This window comes from Heterodontus francisci, unplaced genomic scaffold (genome assembly GCF_036365525.1).
Source record: "Heterodontus francisci isolate sHetFra1 unplaced genomic scaffold, sHetFra1.hap1 HAP1_SCAFFOLD_542, whole genome shotgun sequence".
Classification (NCBI taxonomy): domain Eukaryota; kingdom Metazoa; phylum Chordata; class Chondrichthyes; order Heterodontiformes; family Heterodontidae; genus Heterodontus; species Heterodontus francisci.
In genome coordinates, this window is record NW_027140974.1 from 72,501 (window position 1) to 80,000 (window position 7,500).

Below are 7,500 nucleotides of genomic sequence, written 5' to 3' on the forward strand. Positions count from 1 at the left end.
AATCCGCCGGCCGATCGGCACCGGGCGGGGCTCTACGGAAAGAGGGGACCCTCCCGCGTCGAGTGCCGGCGCACCGACCCCGCAGGCTGACCGGGAAGGTGAAGACTCACCCCGCTGAATGCCCGGCCCCGGGTACCCTCCGGCTCCGGGGCCATAACTTCGGGGAGGGAGGTCCGATCCCCGCGCGGTCGACGGCAGGCGGTAGGGCTCGGAGGGGCGCGGCCTGGTCCGCGAGTGCCCCGGCGCCGCCCCTCTGCCCGTCCGAGGGACAGTAGGAAATGGCCATACCGCTTTCCGGCCGATTGCCGCCGGACGTCCGGCCGCATTCGCTCGGTCTGCGCGGCCGGCGGTAGCCGGGGGCGAGGGGCATCGGGCGGTGGCGGAACCAGGCCGGCCCGACCGCTGGGGGCCGCCCGGGCGACGTTTGAATCTGTCGGGTCGGACCGCCGAATCCCGCGGGATTTCGGGATCGAATCTGCGGGTGGAATCGGCACCTCGTCCCGCTGTCCGGTTCCCCCCCGTCGACTGCAACGGGTTTCCGAGGCCCGTCGGTCAGGCGCGGTTCGCTCCGCAATCCGCCGGCCGATCGGCACCGGGCGGGGCTCTACGGAAAGAGGGGACCCTCCGGCGTCGAGTGCCGGCGCACCGACCCCGCAGGCTGACCGGGAAGGTGAAGACTCACCCCGCTGAATGCCCGGCCCCGGGCACCCTCCGGCGCCGGGGCCATAACTTCGGGGAGGGAGGTCCGAGCTCCGCGCGGTCGACGGCAGGTGAAAGGGGCCGGTGCGCCGCGGAAGGCGACAGCAGTCCCGTCAGGCTGCACCTCTGCTCGGGCGAACGGCGTCAGGAAAAGGGGAGAGCACTTCCCCACCGATAGCTCCGGAACGCCCGGACCCATTGGCCCGCGGCACCGGTGGCTGCTAGAGGGCCTCCGGCGCCGTCAGCCGGGGTACGTCCCAGGCCGGCCGGACGGCGGGCAGCCGGAGGCAACGGCCTGGAACGGAGCCAGACTTGAGTCGTTCCGTGCCGTGGGCAAAAAGGCAGGGCTGCGGGTCAGCGCAGTTTGGCAAACCTAGCCGCAAGTGCGGGAAGGGCGGAGGAGCACACGGACGCCGCCTTCCCAAACTGAGCCCAAAGTGCCCAGGCATGCCCCCTTGATCTCGCCTAATCAGTGAGCCCAAAATAATTTCAGAGTGTGGAAACCTTATCCAAAAAGGTCGAAAAGAACGGCCAGAGATCAAGTCCGAAAGGGGAAATCAGTAACAAGCAAGCAGAGTAATCATTAACCAAAAAGCGCAAAATTATGTTAAAAGTGTGAAATCATTAACCAAAAACTCGAAAATAATGTCCAGAGACCAAGTCCGAAAGGGCAAATGGTTAACCAGTAAGCAGAGTAATCATTAACCAAAAATCGCAAAAGTAAGTAAAAAGTATGAAATCATTAACCAAAAATCGCAAAAGTAAGTAAAAAGTGTGAAATCATTAACCAAAAACTCGAAAATAATGTGCAGAGACTAAGTCCGAAAGGGCAAATGGTTAACCAGTAAGCAGAGTCATCATTAACCAAAAATCGCAAAAGTAAGTAAAAAGTGTGAAATCATTAACCAAAAATCGCAAAAGTAAGTAAAAAGTGTGAAATCATTAACCAAAAACTCGAAAATAATCTCCAGAGACTAAGTCCGAAAGGGCAAATGGTTAACCAGTAAGCAGAGTAATCATTAACCAAAAATCGCAAAAGTAAGTAAAAAGTGTGAAATCATTAACCAAAAATCGCAAAAGTAAGTAAAAAGTGTGAAATCATTAACCAAAAACTCGAAAATAATGTCCAGAGACTAAGTCCAAAAGGGCAAATGGTTAACCAGTAAGCAGAGTAATCATTAACCAAAAAGCGCAAAAATATGTTAAAAGTGTGAAATCATTAACCAAAAACTCGAAAATAATGTGCAGAGACTAAGTCCGAAAGGGCAAATGGTTAACCAGTAAGCAGAGTAATCATTAACCAAAAATCGCAAAAGTAAGTAAAAAGTGTGAAATCATTAACCAAAAACTCGAAAATAATCTCCAGAGACTAAGTCCGAAAGGGCAAATGGTTAACCAGTAAGCAGAGTAATCATTAACCAAAAATCGCAAAAGTAAGTAAAAAGTGTGAAATCATTAACCAAAAACTCGAAAATAATGTCCAGAGACCAAGTCCGAAAGGGCAAATGGTTAACCAGTAAGCAGAGTAATCATTAACCAAAAATCGCAAAAGTAAGTAAAAAGTGTGAAATCATTAACCAAAAATCGCAAAAGTAAGTAAAAAGTGTGAAATCATTAACCAAAAACTCGAAAATAATCTCCAGAGACTAAGTCCGAAAGGGCAAATGGTTAACCAGTAAGCAGAGTAATCATTAACCAAAAATCGCAAAAGTAAGTAAAAAGTGTGAAATCATTAACCAAAAATCGCAAAAGTAAGTAAAAAGTGTGAAATCATTAACCAAAAAGTCGAAAATAATCTCCAGAGACTAAGTCCAAAAGGGCAAATGGTTAACCAGTAAGCAGAGTAATCATTAACCAAAAATCGCAAAAGTAAGTAAAAAGTGTGAAATCATTAACCAAAAACTCGAAAATAATCTCCAGAGACTAAGTCCGAAAGGGCAAATGGTTAACCAGTAAGCAGAGTAATCATTAACCAAAAGGCGCAAAAGTAAGTAAAAAGTATGAAATCAGTAACCAAAAAGCGCAAAAATATGTTAAAAGTGTGAAATCATTAACCAAAAAGTCGAAAATAATCTCCAGAGACTAAGTCCGAAAGGGCAAATGGTTAACCAGTAAGCAGAGTAATCATTAACCAAAAATCGCAAAAATATGTTAAAAGTGTGAAATCATTAACCAAAAACTCGAAAATAATGTGCAGAGACTAAGTCCGAAAGGGCAAATGGTTAACCAGTAAGCAGAGTAATCATTAACCAAAAAGGGCAAAAGTAAGTAAAAAGTATGAAATCATTAACCAAAAAGCACAAAATTAAGTTAAAAGTGTGAAATCATTAACCAAAAAGTCGAAAATAATGTCCAGAGACCAAGTCCGAAAGGGCAAATGGTTAACCAGTAAGCAGAGTAATCATGAACCAAAAATCGCAAAAGTAAGTAAAAAGTATGAAATCATTAACCAAAAAGGGCAAAAGTAAGTAAAAAGTATGAAATCATTAACCAAAAATCGCAAAAGTAAGTAAAAAGTATGAAATCATTAACCAAAAATCGCAAAAGTAAGTAAAAAGTATGAAATCATTAACCAAAAAGCACAAAATTAAGTTAAAAGTGTGAAATCATTAACCAAAATGTCGAAAACAATGTCCAGAGACTAAGTCCGAAAGGGCAAATGGTTAACCAGTAAGCAGAGTAATCATTAACCAAAAATCGCAAAAGTAAGTAAAAAGTGTGAAATCATTAACCAAAAACCCGAAAATAATGTCCAGAGACTAAGTCCGAAAGGGCAAATGGTTAACCAGTAAGCAGAGTAATCATTAACCAAAAATCGCAAAAGTAAGTAAAAAGTGTGAAATCATTAACCAAAAACTCGAAAATAATGTCCAGAGACTAAGTCCGAAAGGGCAAATGGTTAACCAGTAAGCAGAGTAATCATTAACCAAAAGGCGCAAAAGTAAGTAAAAAGTATGAAATCAGTAACCAAAAAGCGCAAAAATATGTTAAAAGTGTGAAATCATTAACCAAAAACTCGAAAATAATGTGCAGAGACTAAGTCCGAAAGGGCAAATAATTAACCAGTAAGCAGAGTAATCATTAACCAAAAAGCGCAAAAATATGTTAAAAGTGTGAAATCATTAACCAAAAACTCGAAAATAATGTCCAGAGACTAAGTTCGAAAGGGCAAATGGTTAACCAGTAAGCAGAGTAATCATTAACCAAAAATCGCAAAAGTAAGTAAAAAGTGTGAAATCATTAACCAAAAAGCACAAAATTAAGTTAAAAGTGTGAAATCATTAACCAAAAAGTCGAAAATAATCTCCAGAGACTAAGTCCGAAAGGGCAAATGGTTAACCAGTAAGCAGAGTAATCATTAACCAAAAAGCGCAAAAATATGTTAAAAGTGTGAAATCATTAACCAAAAACTCGAAAATAATGTGCAGAGACTAAGTCCGAAAGGGCAAATAATTAACCAGTAAGCAGAGTAATCATTAACCAAAAAGCGCAAAAATATGTAAAAAGTGTGAAATCAGTAACCAAAAAGCGCAAAAGTAAGTAAAAAGTGTGAAATCATTAACCAAAAACTCGAAAATAATCTCCAGAGACTAAGTCCGAAAGGGCAAATGGTTAACCAGTAAGCAGAGTAATCATTAACCAAAAAGCGCAAAAATATGTTAAAAGTGTGAAATCATTAACCAAAAACTCGAAAATAATGTGCAGAGACTAAGTCCGAAAGGGCAAATAATTAACCAGTAAGCAGAGTCATCATTAACCAAAAATCGCAAAAGTAAGTAAAAAGTGTGAAATCATTAACCAAAAATCGCAAAAGTAAGTAAAAAGTATGAAATCATTAACCAAAAAGCGCAAAAATATGTTAAAAGTGTGAAATCATTAACCAAAAACTCGAAAATAATGTCCAGAGACCAAGTCCGAAAGTACAAATAATTAACCAGTAAGCAGAGTCATCATTAACCAAAAATCGCAAAAGTAAGTAAAAAGTGTGAAATCATTAACCAAAAATCGCAAAAGTAAGTAAAAAGTGTGAAATCATTAACCAAAAACTCGAAAATAATGTCCAGAGACCAAGTCCGAAAGTACAAATAATTAACCAGTAAGCAGAGTCATCATTAACCAAAAAGCGCAAAAATATGTTAAAAGTGTGAAATCATTAACCAAAAACTCGAAAATAATGTGCAGAGACTAAGTCCGAAAGGGCAAATGGTTAACCAGTAAGCAGAGTAATCATTAACCAAAAGGCGCAAAAATATGTTAAAAGTGTGAAATCATTAACCAAAAACTCGAAAATAATGTCCAGAGACTAAGTCCGAAAGGGCAAATGGTTAACCAGTAAGCAGAGTAATCATTAACCAAAAGGCGCAAAAATATGTTAAAAGTGTGAAATCATTAACCAAAAACTCGAAAATAATGTCCAGAGACTAAGTCCGAAAGGGCAAATAATTAACCAGTAAGCAGAGTAATCATTAACCAAAAAGCGCAAAAGTAAGTAAAAAGTGTGAAATCATTAACCAAAAAGTCGAAAATAATGCCCAGAGACTAAGTCCGAAAGGGCAAATGGTTAACCAGAAAATCCGTCGAATAATGTCCAGAGACTAAGTCCGAAAGGGCAAATGGTTAACCAGTGGAAGGGCGATCAAGCGGAAAAATTTGCCCCGGTTACCCGGGATGGAGTTCCAGAGGTCCGGCCAGAGTTGTCAAATTCGTCCCGCTGATCGGACGCTTGTCATTCGGGTGGCTGGGGGTTGGCGGGGTATCTGCACAGTAGTAGGAGGTGGCAAGTCGGGACTTGGACGTTTATTCCAAGAGTCCACCCGAGCCTCCAGGTCTGCAGAGACCGACCCTAGCTGCCGCCCAACCGACTTTTAAGCCTTTTTCGGATGGGGATTTTTTCCCATTTTCGTCCATTTTTCGGGTTTTCTGTCGGGCTTAATAGGCGGCAGCCTGACCCCCGGCCGAGGCGGGGGGCGCACTCTCCCTTGCGTAAGGGTCCGGATTTGCCCCGGAAAGTGCCCCCGACGGCCTCCCGACCCGGGTGCCTGCAGGGCGGGGGAAAGGGTAGTCCCAGCCGCAGGAAATCATTAACCAAAAGACTTAGCCGTCGGGGCAGAGGCTAAGACCCGGGCTGGTGAAATCATTAACCAAAAGGAATGCACCCTTTTCCGAAAGTGCAGGCCGAAATAAGGCGAGCCTTGGGCCGGGAAGGCCAAAACCCCCAACTCATGGAAGTGTATGGGGTCGGACTCGGCGACTTTCCCGGGCCCCGAGTTGACCTTTCCCCACGGGGGCGGTCAAGTTGCTCCCGCCAAGAGGGCACGTTGCATTTGCTGCCGCTCTAGTCCCCGGGCTAGTTAATCAGTTGCCGTCGGAAGTCCCGATGCCGAAATGAAAAATGGCCGTTGCGGCGATTTGGCGCCTCATTTTCGGAAGGACTACCGGCAGGCAACCCGCCGAATTGACACTTGCGATTCGGGTGGCTGGGGGTTGGCGGGGTACCCGGAGATTTTCGGGAACTCGATTTTCAGAACTTTTGCTGGCAGCGGTTGCACTTGCAAAGTGGCCGAAGAAGTGCTCCCTCAAGGAAGGACCTTCTTTTGAAATAAAAGACCTTCCGAAGAGTGCCTGGAAGTCATTTATGAGCATTTAAGGGTAAATCTGGCGGACTTTCCATGCTCTGTTGCCGGCTCTGAAATATCGCACAGTTGGGTCTAGGCCGGTAGACTGGCTGTGAAAACAGACAAAGTGTTTTGGCGAGCGAGAGAAAACAAGGCCTTGGAACAGATTGGGGGGTGCGGAGGCACACCACACCCACAGGAAAAGAATTAATGAAAAAAAAACCAAAGTCTATGACATGTCTGTTGGTACAGTGAGAAAAGCAAAGAAGGGAGGCTGCGATGGCAGAGCAAAGCCGACCTTCATACAGATATACATGTCAAAGAAAGAAACTATGCCCGCAAAAGACTTGGTGCGAAATAACAAGGCTCCTTGTGAACGGTTATCTTTGTCTGTCAGGCGCAGATTGTGGCGGCGTCGCCTGGTTTCCTTGGGTTGCACTACATGTATGTCCTAGTCTCAAACGAAAAGTGCGTGCCCAGAATTTTGTCCAAGTTAGGCGACGCACGCCGGCTGGCATCACCTCTCCGTGCGAGCGCCGAAAGCTTTGGTCGACCTGTTTGGCTACGCTGGTCGCGGTTGCTCCTTACAGTGATGGGGACGGAAAACCGATGCGAGTTGACCAGGCGACGTCAACCAAGTTGCATGCTTTCTCCCCCCCCCCCCGCCGCCGCCAACCCCACACTGTGTGAAAGGAAAAAAAAGTGCGTGCCCAGGTCACTCGATCGATACGGCGAGGACTGTCCGACGTTGGAGGGCCCAGGCGGGCTAGCATTTATTTGCTGGTGTTTCAGGCTCAGCGGTTACCTCCCGTTTCTGTCCCTTGTGTCAGACGGACATTCCTCTCGAGAGTTTGGCCACTTGGTCGGCGGCGTGCTAGGTAGATTACTCGTTGTGCGCCGTCTCCTGTGTGCTGATCTCTGTGCTGTTCGTGTGAGGCCGAGACGTCCCACTGGTCGCTACCGCAGTGGTCCGATTGTGAAGCTCCGGAGCGGGGCGTCCCGTTCCGGCCAGCTCGAGCACTCGATTTCTCTAGCACCAGAGCAAGGGCACACGCGCGGTGTGTGTGTGTGTATGCTTTGTATTTGTCGGTTACCGGTTTTTGTTGCACGAATTGAAAAGTTGAACCCGGTGCCAACCTCCCTGTCGTGGGGAGGCCATGTGCCCCAGCTTCTCAGACACAGCCCT